Source organism: Lissotriton vulgaris, chromosome 3_1 (genome assembly GCF_964263255.1).
Source record: "Lissotriton vulgaris chromosome 3_1, aLisVul1.2, whole genome shotgun sequence".
In the NCBI taxonomy this organism is placed as follows: domain Eukaryota; kingdom Metazoa; phylum Chordata; class Amphibia; order Caudata; family Salamandridae; genus Lissotriton; species Lissotriton vulgaris.
Window position 1 is genome coordinate 1,742,480,445 of NC_141689.1, and position 18,347 is coordinate 1,742,498,791.

Consider the following 18,347-nt stretch of genomic DNA (forward strand, 5'->3'; position numbering starts at 1 on the left):
TGCTACAGGGGAGGTGAGGCATTGGTTCCTTACCACTAGGCAGGGGAGGTGATGTGTCCATTCCTTACTGTTACAGGGGACGTGAGGCTTTGTTTGCGGATAAGATGCGTCGGTTCCTTACTGCTGCGTGGAGTTGAGGAAAAAATAAGCTCCCAGAGACAATGCATTGAGAAACCAGTCGTGCTACGTAGGTCCCACAGCAATGAGGCAGACGCTGCGTCAAAGTCAGAACGGTGCGTCGCAGTCTTCAGTGATGTGGTACTCGAAACTCATGCAGCAGCAGTTCGTCTGATGAACAACAATAAAAAGCTGGGGCCTGCGTTGTAAGCCTCGGTCATTGCGTTGAGTGGGTATCATGCTCAAGTGCTGGCAGTGGAGATTCATCGAGTTGATCAGCGTCGGTTCAGAATGATGCTGGGAGTCGATACGTGGATTTTCTTCTTACTATTACCAGAATTCACTACCAAGGGCCCAGGAACTGTATTTGGCACCACTTGGCAAGTCAGGACTCTCAGCATAAGAGCTCAGGTACTGGCAGGTGAAGTCTTTGATGACCCTGAGACTTCTTAACAGGAGGCAAGCGCAACTCAAACCCTTGGAGAACCTTGGAAGCAGGATACAGAAAACAAAGTTCCGTCCTTTTATACTTCCAGGACAGAAGCAGCAGGCCAGCACAGCCAAGTGGCAGTCTCTCCTGAAAGCAATCCAGCTCTTCTACCTGGCAGAATGTCCTCAACCCAGAAGTGTTCTGAGCATATGGAGTCAGAGGTCCAGTACTTATACCCATTTCCACCTTTGAAGTAGACAAACTTTAAAGGAAAGCCTTTGTAGTGCATAAAACCATGCCTTTCCCTGCCGCGCTCCAGACATACTTCAGGGGGGAGGAGACTGCTTTGTGTGAGGAGTGGACAGGCATAGCCATATTCATGTGTCAGTGACAGGTCCACCCACCACTCTAGCTCAGGAATGCCCATCAGCCTGGTAATTGACCATCAAGATATGAAGCGCACACCTCAGCTACCTTTGTGTGACTGTCTACATTGAATGCACAAACATCCCAAATGTCATACTAACCCAGATGTGTATTCAGAGACAGGCAGAGGCCCAGAATGGTTACAGTACGAAAATGCCCACTTTCTAAAAGTGTCATTTTCAAACTTGCATTTTCAAAAACAACTTCACTAAAATATATATTTCAAGAGACACAAAAATAATTTTCTATCGGCTCCCAATTGGCAGATACACTTGTAAGATGTTATAAGGCAGAGACAATAATAACCTATGGGAGAGAGATAGGCCTTGCTGTAGTGAAATGCTAAATTAGCAATATTTCACTAACGGGACATGTAAAACACAACAGTACATGTCCTACCTTTTAAATGCACTGCATCCTGCCTATAGGGCTACCTTGGGCCTACCTTAGGGGTGAGATACGGTCAACCTAAGGTTTGGGCCTGGCAAGTAGGTGCACTTGCCAAGTAGCAATGGCAGTTAAAAAAAAACACACACACACACACACACCTACTTGTGTGGGTAGCACAATCAGTGTTGCATGCCCACTAGTAGTATTTCACTTACAGGCCCTGGGCACACATGGTGCACTGTACTAGGAACTTACTAGTAAATGAACTGTGCCAATCATGGAGAACCCAATTACACCTTGTTTTGGAGGAGAGAGCATATGCACTTCAGAACTGGTTAGCAGTTGTAAAATGCCCCCAAGTCCTAAAGCCAACAAAAAGAAGGTCAGAGGAAGACAAAATGCTTGGAGAGAACCCTGAAAAATGGCCAGATCCAACATTTGGCTAGAAATGTGCTGGTAAAGTTGAGACAATAGATACTGCCCCACAGCCTAACACAGAGCAGTCATTCATACAGTACTACAATGCTGAAGGCAGTGACAACCAGGTACGGAAAGTGCAACGAGTTACGACAACCAGGTGCAAGGTGTGAGTAGAAGCAAATAAATGCAGAGAAACACTAGCAGCTGTGATAACCAGGTATATAGAGAATACGATCTTGCTTACCAGAACCAGAGTATAGACAGTGATCCGACATCAGCATCAGGTGCCACAACCCAAGCAGAAGCACAGGGTTGGGCTCACGAGGCTGGTGAATAACGTTGGACTGACTGAAAGACAAGGAGTGGTGGTTGAAATAGTGAGATTTATTTTCTAATTAGCTGCCCAACAAAGCATGAAAAAACGGCACCTTCTTTTGGCCACCGCTTCTCTGTGATACTGCCGAATAGCAAAATATTGGGAACAGATTTATTTATTTATGAAATTTGTTGAGCGCGAACAATTGCCCATGGGCGTCTCAGCGCTTTGGGTGGGGCAGAAAGAAAGGAAAAGCGGGATTGATTTATTGATCAAAGAGCCATGTTTTAATTTTTCTTCTGAAAATGATAAGAGTAGGAGCAGACCAGGTCTCTAGATCAAGAGAATTCCAGAGTTGAGCGGTTTCAATGTGGAAGCTGCGATCTCCCCATGCAACTGTTCTGGTGCGAGGGACTGTCATGGTGAAGTTGTTCATGGAGCGAAGTGATCGATTGGGGACATGAAACGTGAATGGATCGATAAGAAAGTGCGGGCCTTGTTTATGCGCAGCTTTGTAGGCCATACAGCGTGCTTTGAATTTTATCCTGTTGTTGACTGTGAGCCAGTGATAGTTTTTTATAGTGTTACCAATGGATTTGAATTTGGGGGTGCCGGAAAGTATCAAATTAATTGGAGCCTCAAGGGGATGGAAGAGGGAACAGGCCGCCCCTCACTCAAAACTGTAATAAACAACAAAATGGCCTCTCCCTCCTGACACATTTATTATTCCAAATTTATATACAAGAAATGTAGTGGTAAACAATTTCTACTACCACAAGCCCACCAATTTTAGGCTATTCATAACTGTATATGTGTCAGAATTTATTAAGGTGCCGGAAAGTAGTCTGGCCGCAGCTTTTTGTATAGATTGTAACCTTTTAATGACCTTCTTTTGGGCATTCATTAAAAGTCTGTTACAATAGTCCACCGAGGACATAACAAATGAGGTGACCAGGGCTTTACCAGAGTTGGGGGGAAGAAATGGAAGAATCTTTTTTATAGCTTTCAGTTTAAAGAAGGAAGATGACACAGTAATATTGACATGGGCTGAATAGGAGAGTGTATTATCTAAGGTTATACCGAGGTTTTTAACCTTGGTGACAGGGGGAGGGGGGCCTAGATAGTAGGCCACCATGCATCTGACCATGAAGGAGTGAGTTTGCCAAAAGTCATAATCTCTGTTTTGTTAGAGTTTAATTTAAGACAGTTAGCTGACATCCAGTGACTGATGGCTAGCATGCCCTGTTGGAAACTGGCAGCTATTTTTCCTCAGTCTTCCTTGATGGTGAGAACCAGCTGGGTGTCGTCAGCATAGGATGTTAGGCTCATCCCCAGTCCTTAATTACCCTTGCCAGATCAGTGACGTAGATATGAAATAGGGTTGGACTAAGGGACGAGCCTTGAGGAACACCACAGGGTAAGGTCAGTTGTTCTGATGAAAATGTGTCTAACTGAACTGTCTGAGTACGACCTGTTAGGAAGGATCTTATAAGAGCTTTGGCTTGGATGCCAATGGCATTGACACGGTCGATCAAGATGTTGTGATCGACCGTGTCAAAAGCCACTGTGAAATCCAGCAAGATGAGGACCGCCGCTCCTCCAAGATCAAGTACTTTCCTAATCTCATCGGTAGATTTGATGAGTGCAGTCTCAGTACTGTGAAGTTAACGTAAGTCGAATTGACTATCGTCCAATAGAGAGTATTGTTCTATGTATTGTGATATTTGGAGATTCATCAATTTTTCGACTGCTTTTGCTGGAAATGGCAGACTGGCTATTGGACGATAGTTATTGGTGTCCTCCGGGTCAAGGTGGGATTTTTTGAGAAGGGGTTTGAGAATTGTATCCTTCCAGATTGCGGGGTAGACTCCAGTGCTAAACAAGATGTTGAACATGTTAGCAAGTTGGAGTGCAATGAGATCTGAAATGGGAAGGAGAATGGAGACTGGACACGGGTCCTTGGCTGATCCGGAGTTGATGATTTTCATGGTTTCGACGACTTGAATAGGGTTGACTTTGTGAAATTGTGAAAAAATGGGGTGATTGGTGGGGGCGGGGTTAGGACAGGGGTCAGACTGAGTTTCTTGTGAAAATTTGGCATAGATGCGGTTTACCTTATCGTAGAAAAATGTGGCTAGGTTGTTACAAAATGCCTGAATCGGTTTAGGAGTAGTTTGTGGAGGTAAATGTGATAATCTGGTTACTACTCTGTAAAGTTCTTTATTTGGTCTGCCTAGATCGAAATCTCGATTATTTTATTGATTCACTGGAAGAATTAATTGATAAAAAGATTAAATATCTAAAGAATTTGGAAGATGAAGAAGTAAAAGAAGTGATAAAGGAAATACCACACAGTGGTGAAGTGATGTACAGTCAAATCAAAGAGGTGCTGAACATAAAGTTCAATCCAATGCCAGATGTCTACTATGAAAGGTACATCTTTAACCGAGAAAGGCAGAAAGCTGGTGAAACACTGGATTAGTTTGTAGAAAGACTTGATTTTCTCATCAAGTTCAATGATGAAGAGGCCATGCATCTTGGAGTAATTAAATGGTTGCCTTTCTTATTCCATCAGACGACGAATACTGAAAGAGACACTCAGCTTGGAGCAATTACTCATGGCTGCAGGGGGCAGGAAGAAAGAGCTGCCAGGCAAGCAGCTAACATGGAGGCCAGATTGGCTCAAAATAAAATCAGTGCTAAGTGTTAAATGTAAGTTAGAAGGCCATAAAGTAATGTCTCCAAAGAAAATTAAGTTGTCTTTTCAATGTGGATTTTCCTCTCCACCTGAAGGTAAATGTCCTGCCATTTGACAGGGATGCAAAGGTTGCAAGAAAGCGCACCATTCTGTAAACGCTTGCAAAGAGAGGGAAAGATCAAGTGCAGCACATTGAGAAAACAAAATGGATGCTAGAAAGTTCAAAAGATGTTCCAACCACACCAACAAGGCCAAGCAGCAACAACAGTTGAGGCAAGAAGAAACTAAACGAGGTCGATTGTCGTCAAATTCCTCCTCTAAAAGTTAAATCACTACCATTGTCAAGCAACAGTGAAGAAGATGGGTGTGCGATGTCAATGTTGACTGCTGGAAAACATGCACATGTAGGATTAGCTTCTTGCAAGGAAGACTGCCTGCTGAAGCTAGATCGACATGAGGAAGTGCGAAATTCATTTGGACTCTGTCCCAAAATCAAACTTAAAAGTGAATGGGTACTCCATACCTTTTATCATAAACAGTGGCACATCGATAAACATTATGCCACTGGAAAAATACAATATACTGTTTCCAGTGCCCTGTTTAACCCTGTCGAAAACCAAAGTGTATACATGGGCTGCTTTGACGCCACTGCAAAGTCAAGGTTCATTTATAGCAACTGTGAAGCACCAAGAGACGAAAGTATAAGCACCAATTCATGTACTACACAGCACTTTCCTCAAGTAAATGTTTACTCCATTTCAGCACTGCTACTGGCATGGGGCTGATTTCTGTAAACTATAAAGTCAATGCCTATCATGAGATAGTGAATCAGTTTTCATCCTTGTTTCATGGACTACGAAGACGTAAAACAAAGAAAGTGCAACTTCACATAAATGAGGAGATTCGTCCTGTTGCTCGATGACATCATTGAATTGCATATCATTAACAAGAGGCAAAAGAGAAAGAACTTGAGACACTATTAAAGCATAACATCATTGAGGGATCCACTGGTCCGACGTCCTGGGTACCACCCATAGTGGTAATGCCGAAGGATAGTGGAGGAGCTGAGCACATCTGTGTTAATATGCGCCAAAGGATTGAAAGAAAACGACAACCAGGTTCAAACATTGCTAACATGATTACGCCGTTGAAAGGAGCTAAAGTCTTTTTCCGCCTAGATTTGAACAAAGGGGATCATCAACTCAAACTGAAGGAAAATTGCAGGTACATTACTACCTTTTCGACTGTTTATTTAGATATAAAAGGCTATGTTTCAGAGTGTCATCAGCTGTAGAACTCTTTCAGGATGTAATTGGTCGCAAAATACAGCCAGTCACAAATGCTTTCAATTATAGTGATGACTTACTAGTTTTTGGAGCTAATCGAAAGGAAAACGATAAAGCTCATACACAAGTGTGTTGTATGCTTGTCGATGCAGGTCTTATTTTGAATGTTGCTAAGCGCGAGTTTCATAAAACCAAATTCAAGTTGCTCATATCTTTTGTGATGGGGCGAATGACTCTGGATCCAGATTATGCTGCGATCCTTTCTTGGTCTGGCCAGTTACTGCTCAAGGTATATATATGATTTTGCCACTGAAAGGGCCACATTGAGAGTCTTAATAAAACAAAATGTTCCAATTTGATGGTCACGTGAATGTAAAAAAAGCTTCAAGAAAATCAAGCATGCAATTGAGAATGCCACTGAAATGATACTTTGATCCGAAATCGCAGACGGAAGTTGTTGATGCACGTCCAGTGTCAAGTGAGGTTGGGAGCCAGCCTTGTCCAGCACGCTAGTCATTCCAATGTCCCAAGACATAATGTGGTACTGCTAGCCAGAATTTGTCATTGGCTGAACGTGCCTATCCACAAGCTGAAAATTAAAGCCTCGCTGTGGTGTGGGTTTGTGAGCATTTTCATGTTTTCCTGTATGGGAAGCAGTTCACGGAAATGCAAAAATGTACAGGAAGAACTTTCAGTCACCCCAGAACACATTTTACAAGTATCGAGAATTGTCATACCTTAGAATCTGAGACAGCAAGTCATTCAACTGGTCCATGAGGGACATTGTGGAGTTGTTGCTACTAATCAAGCTCTACGGGAACAAGTGTGGTTCCCTCATGTTGACCTAAGAGTTTAAAAAGAGTTAAGTGCATGTCATTTGTGCAACTGCTTGTAATTCAAAACAACCCTGCATCTGTTAAACATATCTGATCTTCCAAAGTAAGCATGGGACAAGATTGAAATTGATTTCTTTGGACCCCTTGACAATGGACATAATCTATAAGTAATTGTTGATAAATATTCACAATTTTCCCTTGTGGACGATCTGTCGTCAACTCAAGAAAGTCATTGAAAGATTGGAAAGTATTTTTGCAAAATGGGGTGTTCCTTCGATTTTGAAATCGGACAGTGGCCCGCCTATCAACGGTCAAGAACACCTCTCTGACCACAGGCAAATGGTTTTGTCAAGGGGGGCGTGGCCAACTGCCGAACATGGCGGCAGCTTAACTCGGGAGCTCCGCAAGGCAATCCGGCCCGCGCAATAATCCGCATGCACATCCGTCTACTGACCTGCCCGAAGGGGTGAAATCGGCTTCGGGAACCGAGCGGCGCACAACGAGCCGCCCCCGGCGCAAATCCGACGCCGGGAAGTGCTCCATCCGCCGACAGCGAGACGAGGCCTACGACAACTCGGCAGCACCGGCCTACAGTACGGAGGCAGGCCGACCGGAAGCGCACCTTGCCCGGCCGGAAGAAGTCAGCCTCAGCCGGCGCCCGCACCTCCCCGCCTGGCGCCAAGCTCCATCACAGCGCTCTCACAACGCCACACTTGGGAGCGACCTCCGGTCCCCCTGAGCCACGACTTCACAGATATCAAGGGCGGGCGAGGCCCCGCACAACGTCGAAGCAGTCCTGGATCTGCGCTACCGGGCGGACGCCCAGACACATACGGCAAGGTAGGGCGAAGAACGCCTGGGTCGACACGGCTCCCCCGCAGCTCTGAACATTACTCCGGACCGCCGTTGGGCAGAAGGGCCGAATACACCGTAGTGGCGCCAGTCTCCGGCTACCCATTGCAGCCCTAGAAGGCGGCGAGGCGACCCACGTGGAGCAGGGAACATTACGGTATGCGAGAGATGCACACGCCGCCAACAGCACCACGAGAACCCTTCTGCTGACTCCAACGGCAGCCACAGTAAGGCTAAACTTCAGGCGGGGATAGACCTGGGCCCTGCGGTTCCCGCTCCTTTACCGGCGACTTCGACGGCGAACATCAAGGGGAAGGCCTACACGGTAGGTGGCCGGGCCGGGAACAATTGAAGGACCGGACACTGTCCACCCAAGTAAGCCAACATGACGGGCAAAAACACAAGGAGCATGACAACGACGCAAGCAAAGCTTGATAAATTTGCCTATGCCCAGAACGGCCACTCACAGGGACCTGGACGACATTCCGCCGGTGCTTCCGCCGGTGCCTCCTCTGACGCCAATGGCACTGGAAAAGTCACACTGGAAGCCATAATGAGAACTCTCACAGACGTCCAGGCGACGGTAGGCACCATCTCCACTGAGGTGAACCTGCTACGAGCAGATTTTAAGAAAATGTCGGAGAGGGTGTCGCGAGTGGAGGTAGTCACGAAATCCCTCATTGAAGACACTTCGGACCTTCAGGTGGCGATGGAGCGACTAGAAAGGACCACTAAACAACTACAAGAAAAATTGGATGACCAGGAAGGACGCTCGAGAAGAAATAACGTCCGCATCCTAGGCCTTCCGGAATCGGAGGGGAAGGGGGCCATGGACCTGTACATCGAAGACCTCATTAAGACCAAACTGCAGCCTAAAGGCCTGTCCGCCTTCTTCTCCATCGAGAGGGCTCATCGGGTCCCGGGGGGTACGCCCAAACCAGGAGCCGCGCCGCGACCGGTGCTGGCCAGGCTCTTCAACTTTAGGGACAGAGACGCCATTTTGCAGGCGGCCAGGGTGGCGCCGCCGGTGAAAATCCTGAACTCCACGCTGGCGTTCTTCCCAGACTACACGGCCGAGGTGGCCAGGCGTCGAAAATCCTTCAATGAAGTCAAGAAGACGCTGCGTGACAGGGAACTACCCTATTCAATGCTCTTCCCCGCCAAACTGCGGATTGTGGCTGAGGGGAGGACATGGTTCTTCAACAATCCTGAGGTGGCACGAGAATGGCTGGATGGCTGGAGACCGGCGGGCAAGCCTCACCGCCCACACAAAGACCGCCAGGACCGCCGTACTGAGAGGACGCCGGAACACCGTGCGGCCAGCCCGGCCACTGAGCAGGGCGCGGCCGGGGGCCTGGAATCCGATCTCGAGAGGGACCCGTTTGACTCAGGTCAGCCTAGCAGGGGCTGAAGGACTACGATGGAAGCACCAAGATCTGGACACAGCCCTTGGGACCTTGGGCCGATGGATCTGAGTAGGGCGGGTTTTGGCCGGAGCCTGTAGGGGACTCACCAACCCCACAAGCAAGTAAGACTAGATAGGGGGGGGACAAAAGCACTCTGCCAAGTTGGGGATGCGGGCGGGAATTCGTCCGTGGTGCAGGGGAGCAGGGAGGGGGTGGAGGGATGGGAGTTACGAGGTTCAAGTTAAAGTTAAGTTTTATGGTCATCATCATTGCAATCTTACAAACCACAGGAACACTACTCACTATGGGCGGCATGCGCCGCCTCCGCGTTCTGGCTTCCTTATCCTGCTGCACATAGAGAACACGGTTCATGCACTCAAATGGCACGACATGATCGAGCTACACCCGCATTGGGTACCCCTGTAACGACAGTGGTGCCTCCACTGAAGCTCCTTACATGGAATGTCAGGGGGTTGGGGGACAAAATTAAACGGGGTCTGGTGCTGCAAACTATTAAACGTAATCGATCAGACCTAGTGCTGCTGCAAGAAACACATCTGGCAGGGACCACCTGTAAGGCTCTGAACAGGCGTGGGTACACCATGGCAGTACACTCCGAGTTCACCTCGGGTTCCAGGGGCACCGGGATACTCCTCAGAAACAATTCCCCCTTCCTGGTCACTGGCCACAAGACAGATGATCAGGGACGGTTCGCAGCACTCTCAGGCCAGTGGGAGGGGAGGGCCTTGAATGTGATATCTGTATACATCCCCCCAGCACTGCATGCTACAGCCTTGCCAGCACTTAGCCGATTCCTTATTGATCTCCCAGAGGGGGACATGATCCTGGGGGGAGACTTCAATGCCATCACAGACCCCCTGCTAGACACCTTTCCCCAGCGGGATCGCCAGAGAGGGACTGCCACACTTCCGGGATTCTTGTCAGCTATGGGCCTCACAGACATCTGGCGTCATCTGAACCCTACAGCGCAGCAATACACACACTACTCTGCACCCCACAATAGCCTCTCACGTATTGACTACTTCTTCTTTCTAGGGGTTGGGCTGAGCTCTGTGGATAGTATTGATATCCTGCCACGAGGAGTCTCCGATCACTCCCCGGTCTCCCTTCACATTTCTACCAAAGATTGTAAACGGGCTAGGCTGTACCCGATCTATCCCAATTATCTGCAGGTCCCTACCATTAGGAAAAAACTCAAGTTAACCACCACACACTATTTCACTGAGAACACAGGGTCGGTCACCTCACCCTCAGTTCTGTGGGAGGCTTACAAGACGGTCCTCAGAGGGGCGTCCATATCAGCCATCACTGGGTATAAAAGGGAGTCTAGGGCTACACTGGCCAATCTGGAATTAGCATTACACACGGCACACACGGCACACACGGCGCACATGGCAGACCCCACCCCTGAGACGGTTCATGAACTACAACTCCGTCAGCAGCAACACCAGGCACACCTCACTGTGATCACCAAAGGGCACCTCGCGAACACGGCGCACAGAATCTATGATGTGGGCGATAAGGCGGGGAAGATGCTGGCATGGCTGGACAAACGGGGTGGCAGTAACAAGGGGATACACGGGCTCTACGATGCGGCCGGCGTGCTGCAAACTCACCCGGAACAAATTATCCAGACTCTAGCTCGCCACTTCGAGGGGATCTACACACCGACACGGCAAGTCACTGAGCGGGAGGCCACAGAATCACTTGGTCACATCCCTGTCCCCGTACTCACACCTGAAGCACAGCAGGAACTTGATGCAGACCTGACAGAGGGAGAGGTCCAGTTGGCAATACAGGCGCTGCAGTCAGGCAAAGCCCTAGGCCCAAACGGAATTCCTGTGGAGTGGTATAAGACGATGGACTCTGTGCTGGCCAAGCCCCTCTTGGATATGTATAACGACAGCGCAAAAAAGGCGCTGCTTCCACTCGACCAACGCACGGCCACCATTGTGGCCATCCCCAAACCAACCAAGCCACCAACAGACAGTGCCTCATACCGGCCCATCTCACTGCTCAACGCAGAGGCAAAAGTCCTGGCGAAGCTCCTGGCCAGTCGCCTAACCAAACATCTGAGTACCCTGATACACCCTGACCAATCGGGCTTTATGCCACACAGAAGCACAGCGCTAAACCTACGGAGGGTCCATGGGGTACTGGCGAAGGCGCATCTTCTTACGGAGCAGGCTGTGATACTTTCCCTAGATGCTAAAATGGCATTTGATTTGGTAGAGTGGGAATACCTTTTTGCTGTCCTAACCCGCATGGGCTTCGGGCCCCAATATATGGCATGGGTACGGCTGCTCTACGCCCAACCGATGGCACAGGTGGTTGCAAATGGTCGTATATCCTCGACCTTTCCACTGGGGAGGGAAACTAGACAGGGGTGCCCGTTGTCGCCCCTGTTTGCGATAGTACTGGAGCCACTGGCAATCCTGCTTAGATCGACGCCGCTGTTCCGGGGAATCACTTGGAGCGACGGATGGGAGGACAAAGTCTCCTTGTACGCTGACGACATGTTAGTATACATGACCGGCCCAGCTGAGGGGGTCCCCGCCCTATTGGCAATCTGCGATGAACACGGCAGGGCCTCGGGATATACCCTGAACTGGTCCAAGTCTATACTCTATGTCCTTACCGGCCCGGCGCCGGTACTGCCGGCTAACTGTCCTCTCACAGTAACCACTTCCTCCTTTAAGTACTTAGGTATTTATGTGACGAGGGACTCTAAACAGTTTTATATCGAAAACCTGCAGCCGCCTCTGCAAAGATTGCGTGCTGATGTCCAATACTGGGCGGCGCTGCCGCTGACCCTCCTAGGGCGCGCGGCGCTCTATAAAATGATGGCTCTCCCGAGATTTCTGTATGTGCTAGAAAACTCCCCTTATGTGGTTAGCCCACAGTATTTTAGACGGGTAGCGGCACTGGTCTCCAGTCTGTTGTGGAGTAATGGTCCGGCGCGGATAGCGCAGGCAAAACTGGTGAAGAGCTGGTACGAGGGGGGTATTGCATTACCCAATCTCCAACTATATTACTGGGCGTCACAGCTTAAAGTTATTAATCATTGGATTCACGCCTCACGGGAAGACCCCGCATATAAGGCGGACTGGTCGCAACTGGGGTCTGATGGCATGCTCTCGGTGCTGTACAACTACCCGCAGGTAAAGACCCTGCTAGGCCCAACATTCCACACAGCGACACTCTGGCACACGGCACAATCACGCCTAGGGTGGAAGGGTAAAATCACCAGGCTGACACCGTTATGGGACACTAAAACACTGGGTAACCTACGGACCTGTAAGGGATTTGCGAGGTGGGACGACATAGGGATCTCGGTAGTGGGGGACCTCTGGGACAAGGGCACGGTTATTCCCTTCCAACACCTCCAGCAACAATACGGCCTGGGGCCCACTGAAACGTACCGCTATGTACAAATCCGGCATGCACTACTGCAAGCGATCCCACCAGACACCACACTCCCAGACTCATCGCCACTTGAAGATAGGCTACTCACCGAATTCATGGAGCAAAAAGCGACCTCACTCACGTACAAAAAATTGATTAACAACATGCCAGATCCCACACACAAACTTAAAGAGAAATGGATGGACGAACTGGGCGACATGGATGAAACGGAGTGGAATGAGGCGTTGGCCTCGCCGAGGGAAGTGGGAATATCAGCCAGATTCCGCCTGGTGCAGCTCAAGGTGCTACACCGCACCTACTACAATCGCACATTACTCCACAAAATACAGAGAGCGCCACACCCATACTGCCTCAGGGGATGCGGGGAGGAAGGGACTCTCCTACACACGTTATGGGAATGTCCACAAATCAGGGAACTATGGCGTCAGATTATGCGCACAGTCTCTCAGGCCATCAATGTTTCTGTCCTACCGGAACCTCGTAAATGCCTGTTGAACATTTGGGACCCTACGGACTTAAACAGGTATGGACAACTGTGGGTCACCCTAGCAGTGACAGTGGCCAAACGAGACATTGCACAGAGGTGGGGCGCTCCAGAATTGCCGACGGTGGCAGGGTAGATAAGAAACATGGACCTTCTCATGGTAAAGGAGAGAGCAGTATATGTATTAAGAGCCTGCCCCCGCAAATGGAATCGGGTGTGGATGCCATGGAACGCATATAGGGGTGACCCATGTGAGGCATTGCCGGAGGGTGAGGACTCAGAATCGGAGGACGACGAGGACTAGTGGCTATGGATGTGCTAGCATAAACAAGGGAGGGGCCGGGTGGCGGAGGGAATGCATCGCTACTGCAGACGGAATGCTGAATGTGTAGGCCTGTGGGATAGTATATGTGAACGTACACACTTCTTGGTACAATGATGACCGCTGTTGGATTTTTTGACTTGTTTTCTTTGTTCTTATATGTCCCCGCTAATACCATGAATGGGAGAAGTCAGCCTACTGTTTCGAAATAGGATGGGCGTTAAGAAGAAGGGGTGAAATTGGGCTCTGTGACACATATGTCTGTTTATTCACTTCTTGACTACTGGGCCTTACATGGAAAAGATAACTGTTGATACAATTTGTGTTAATTCCTTTCCCCACCAAGGGACCATAATGCTGTTATGTTACTTCAACTGCAAAATGCCGATATGAATATGTCTTCTAAACTCCTGACAAAGAATTTTCAAAAAAAAAAAAAAATGGTTTTGTCAAAAGATTTAGGAGCATCAACTCGCTGGGCTGCAAAAGGTCAGCTCCCCATTCTACCACGGCCGAAAGCCATGCCACTTTATTGTTTGGAAGCGCCATAGGAACCAAATTACCACAATGGACCAATGAAAGATCTATTGACATTGATAAACTTCGCACTACTGATTTGTCTCACAAACGCAAAATGAAGATCTATGCAGGCAAACCCTGCTGGGCTCGGAGCACTGTGCTCAAAAGAGAAGACCAAGTTATTGTCAGGCAGAAATGGAAATGCAAGTCTAAAGCACCTTTCGATGCTGACCCACTGAGGGTTGCGACTAGTAAAGTGCACATGAGGACTGCTCACTGTCCTGAAAACTCCATTACACGAGTTACTTTGCATTTCAAGCACCTGCCTTGACTTTCGCCAACTTCCGATGTCATAAGTGAGACTTATCCACCTGAGAACCTGGAGAGCCCAACAACTGTACCAGTGTCTCTGTCGCCAGTGCCAGTCATGGAAACTTCTCCTGTATCTCCGCAGCCTCACATGACAATAGTTGGGCAATTGATTTTAGCACCAAAACGACTGATTGAAAAGTTGTGATGTAAATAATGTATCATTTGTACTTTTAATTTAACAAAGGGGGAGATGTAGGTTCTTGGGAGTTGAAAATTATGGGTCCCTTTTGGTTCCTGATGGACTCCGTAGAACAGTGACTTAAGTGTGTGGGTGATAGAATTAATGAAGTAGAATGTTCCGTTAATGGTTACACACTGTGGAATAAAGGCATGTAAAACCAAGCTCCATGTGTAGTGAGATCATTTGCATTTACCCAGGCTGGGTAGGATGCAACAGGATGCTTAGTGATAAACTCTGGGTTAAGCTCTTCAAAATGGAATACTACCCAAAGTTCCCACTTTGGGCATACATCTTTAAAATCACTGTGGATTTGAACAGAATAGAGAGATGCTGGTTCTCAAGCTAACATATTACTTTACGTGGAAAATGTGTGCACATGGCCTCAGTGGTTACTTTCGAGGTTTGAATCATCAGCTTACTGTGCACATCTGAAATACTATGCTTGGCCTATACTATTACTTTATGAAACACTGCGGGTCACATTTAAACGTTGTTAACACTGCTTAGTATTTGATGTATTTTATAACCTAATATGGAGGTCCTCTCTTAAGAGAAAAATAGGATTTTGACTTTAACATTGTCGTTATTCAGCTTGTGTAATAAACCACACATTAAAACTGTCAATGCAAAGAACAACCACCACTGGCAAAGCCAATAGATCTGTTCTTGGCAAGCTTGCATTTTTTTTGGTCAATATATGCAATATGTAAAAAATATTGGAGCAAGAAAGACCACTCCTATGTTTTTTGTGTTTAATAGCAGCCCAGGCACTCAAATGTACTTTTTTCCAGCAGATAGGATGAGAAAAAGCATATGCAATGATTGTTTGAGGTATTGGCGTTGAAAATAATAATGCAACGACAATAGCTCATACTTTCAGTAAGGTGAGGCCTAGTGCCTTGTAAATGCTTGCGTAGTAAGCCAGGAACCAGCACTGCATGTCTTGGTGCAGTACCGCAAGCTGCTCCTAGAGGTCCCTAACAAGCAAGGCACCAGCACTGCATCTCTAGGTGCAATACCGCAAACAGCCCCTTTAGGTTCCTAGTGAGCAAGGCACCAGCACTGCGACCTCTTTTGGTCACATATGGTACTGCACCGTGCAGAAGATATGGTAAATCCATCCAACCCATAATGCATTGCACATAAGACAGTACTACAAGTACATTTAAACAGCTATGTCCATTTATACAATTAATAGCTTTGAAATGTGACAATATAATTATATTAATTTCGGATTAGGTTGTACTCTGTGTGGAGCTGATGAAGAGTAATTTATAGACTTCTCATATAAATGTGAGATGTTCTAGTAAGTGAAGTAACCACTGCCAGTTTAGCTTAGGAACAAGTGTTTGTCTTGCCTGAAACCTTTTAAGAAAATAGTGCCTTGAGGCTATAATTAAAACCTAGGGAGTAACAACAGGGGATTGTCTTCATGGGAGGTTACAAGAGACAAGGTGGTACTAAGGAGGGACTACTAAGCCTATTGACGAATGAAAAGCAACCATTTACAAAGGACAGGGACAAGAGCCAATTAAGAAGACGAGCGGAAAGTGGGCGGAGTATTATGCCAATATTATGAATACAAAACAAACAAGATGATGGACGGAATGTTGCACAATGGCAAACCATTCAACCCCAGTCACAGATCTGGGTTTAATCCATCTTTATTTTGCTCACCAAGCCACCCCAGTTCAGACATGGCCATATGCAAATCAGTCTTGACACTGTGCCACATGGGAACAGTCCAGCCCGAACTGCCAAGCCATGTCTACCCTGGACCGGAATTAAGCATCCTAGGACCGGTTTCTGGCTATCACCCGTCTTCAGCCAGGATAGCTTGACTCCAGTTGCGTAGTGAGCAAGGGACCCACGTCTGGGCATACCCTTCCCACATAGGGTGAACAGCAAAACGAACAAGACGATGGACGGAATGTTGCACAATGGCAAAACACTCACCCCCAGTCACAGATCTGGGTTTAATCCATCAATATTTTGCTCATACCCACTGGCCCGACAAGGACGCCATGCGGAGGGCTGGGCTAGTTGATAAGGCCTGTGAAGATGACTGTCTCCCTGCTACTGTGCGAAGGACCAGTTGGTTTCTGCATGCCCGGACCCACAGCGAGAAGAGCGATGCCCCTGGGGGATCCAGGGGTCAAGGACCTTCCCCGAGACAGAAGGTAACCGGTCCAAGGACCGGCAAAGGAGCGGGGCCCAAGCCATGACCCCAGCCCGGGGATCCAGCATGCTGCTTCCGCCTACCACCACCCGGCCTTTTACCCCTAAGGCCATCTCCACCTCCACCTCGGGGATCCATACGGACCCAAGACCACCACCCCTAATTGCAACACCACCTGAACTCCTAGCTGAACGACGGCAAGAATTTCATGCTCTGTAAATACGTAATATATAATTGTCCAACCCTAATCGCTTTTTAAAATTTAATCTTGAGTGATTTGAAACTTGTATATATGTAATTCTAACCACTAGTACCTGTAATAGACGTATGTACTTACTACTATTCTTTTGTGAATTTAGAGTTCTTCTCTTTGTATCTTTTCCTGGAGTGAATTTTTAACATATACATGCAACTCTAACCACCAATATCTGTAGTAGACGTTTGGACTTACTACCATTCTTTTGTGAATTTGGAGTTTTTCTGTTTGTATCTTTTATGTAACTCATGTACTCCGAAGTCCTAACGTAATGTAACTGGTCTTTTTGTAAAGCGCTCTGACACCTTTGGGTAAAGTTCGCGCTATATAAAATCGCATTAAATACAATTATAATTAAAAAAAATACAAGGGCAAAGCTGCCTGAACTTCAGTTTACCAGAGCGCGACCGGTCTGCACACTTCGACACAATCACGGGTGGTGGAAATACAGCATGAAAAGCGGATTAAACAGCCACAGACAGCAAGCTCCTGAAGGTCACCACTCCTCCCAACCAGCAAGAACTCACCGGGACGCAGCCTTGTGGCATAGAGCAACCGGGAGTAGAGCTGGGTGTGCATCGTTGCTGGGAACCTTCCTGACGTGAAACACTGGTTTTAAGTAAGGGTCAAGAGAATTCGAATGTTACCATCTACCGTATACGGCACACTAGACAGAGTCATAGAGAAAGAAACAGGACTAAACAGCTCGACCTGCTTACATGTCCACCTCCGGCCGCCATCTTGCAAGATATCCATCTCTCTGTTGTTGCATGCGTTCTGGCGCATCGTGTACAATTGTTTTAAAAAAAATGCTCGATATTTACTGCGATCTTTTCCAGTTATTCAACCGTTTATCGCATACTTTCCGAAACGTCATATTCAATTGTAGGCAGATTCCGTTATTGTTCATCTTATTTCGTACATCCTCAAAATCTGGGAAAGTCCTACAGGGAGAGTATTTTTTTAGACAAAACGAGGGAGAATTATGTTTACCACTGACTGACATGAAGTTATCGATATTTTAGGGGAAAGAAGTATAGCTGCCAAGATTTCTGTTTGCTTATTGTAGTGGTCTAAACATAGTAGGACTTGCTGCTCAGCCAGAGTGGAATGAGTGGAATGTTGGTGAGTGGTTAGAATGCAGTGTTTGAGTGTCTGAGCGTGAGGATCAGTTGTGAACGGGCTGAGCAGCAAGTGGCTGCTCCTGGTGGGGTTCTTATCTGGAAACTTGCCATCTAACTTAATAAAGAGTTCTACACTCTCTACACCTCGTCTTCATCCAATTAATCCATAAATCCTACCATTACATCTGGCGACGATCTGGAAGAACCTGTCTGTGCTGCTGCCTTAATGGATGGTTGAACTGAAAAGGAATTGTTTAAGGTAAACGTTATTCGACTTGAAGATCCT

At 47.4% G+C, this 18,347-nt stretch overlaps 1 long non-coding RNA gene across 1 annotated transcript in view; it reads right to left on the reverse strand.

Moving 5' to 3' along the window:
- Window positions 1-17,614, reverse strand: part of LOC147728388 (uncharacterized) — a 207,086-nt gene extending 189,472 nt beyond the window's left edge. The window contains exon 1 of the long non-coding RNA XR_015309552.1: window positions 17,465-17,614. This is a non-coding gene — a long non-coding RNA (uncharacterized LOC147728388). The remainder of the gene's footprint in view (window positions 1-17,464) is intronic.
- Window positions 17,615-18,347: the final 733 nt, after the last annotated feature.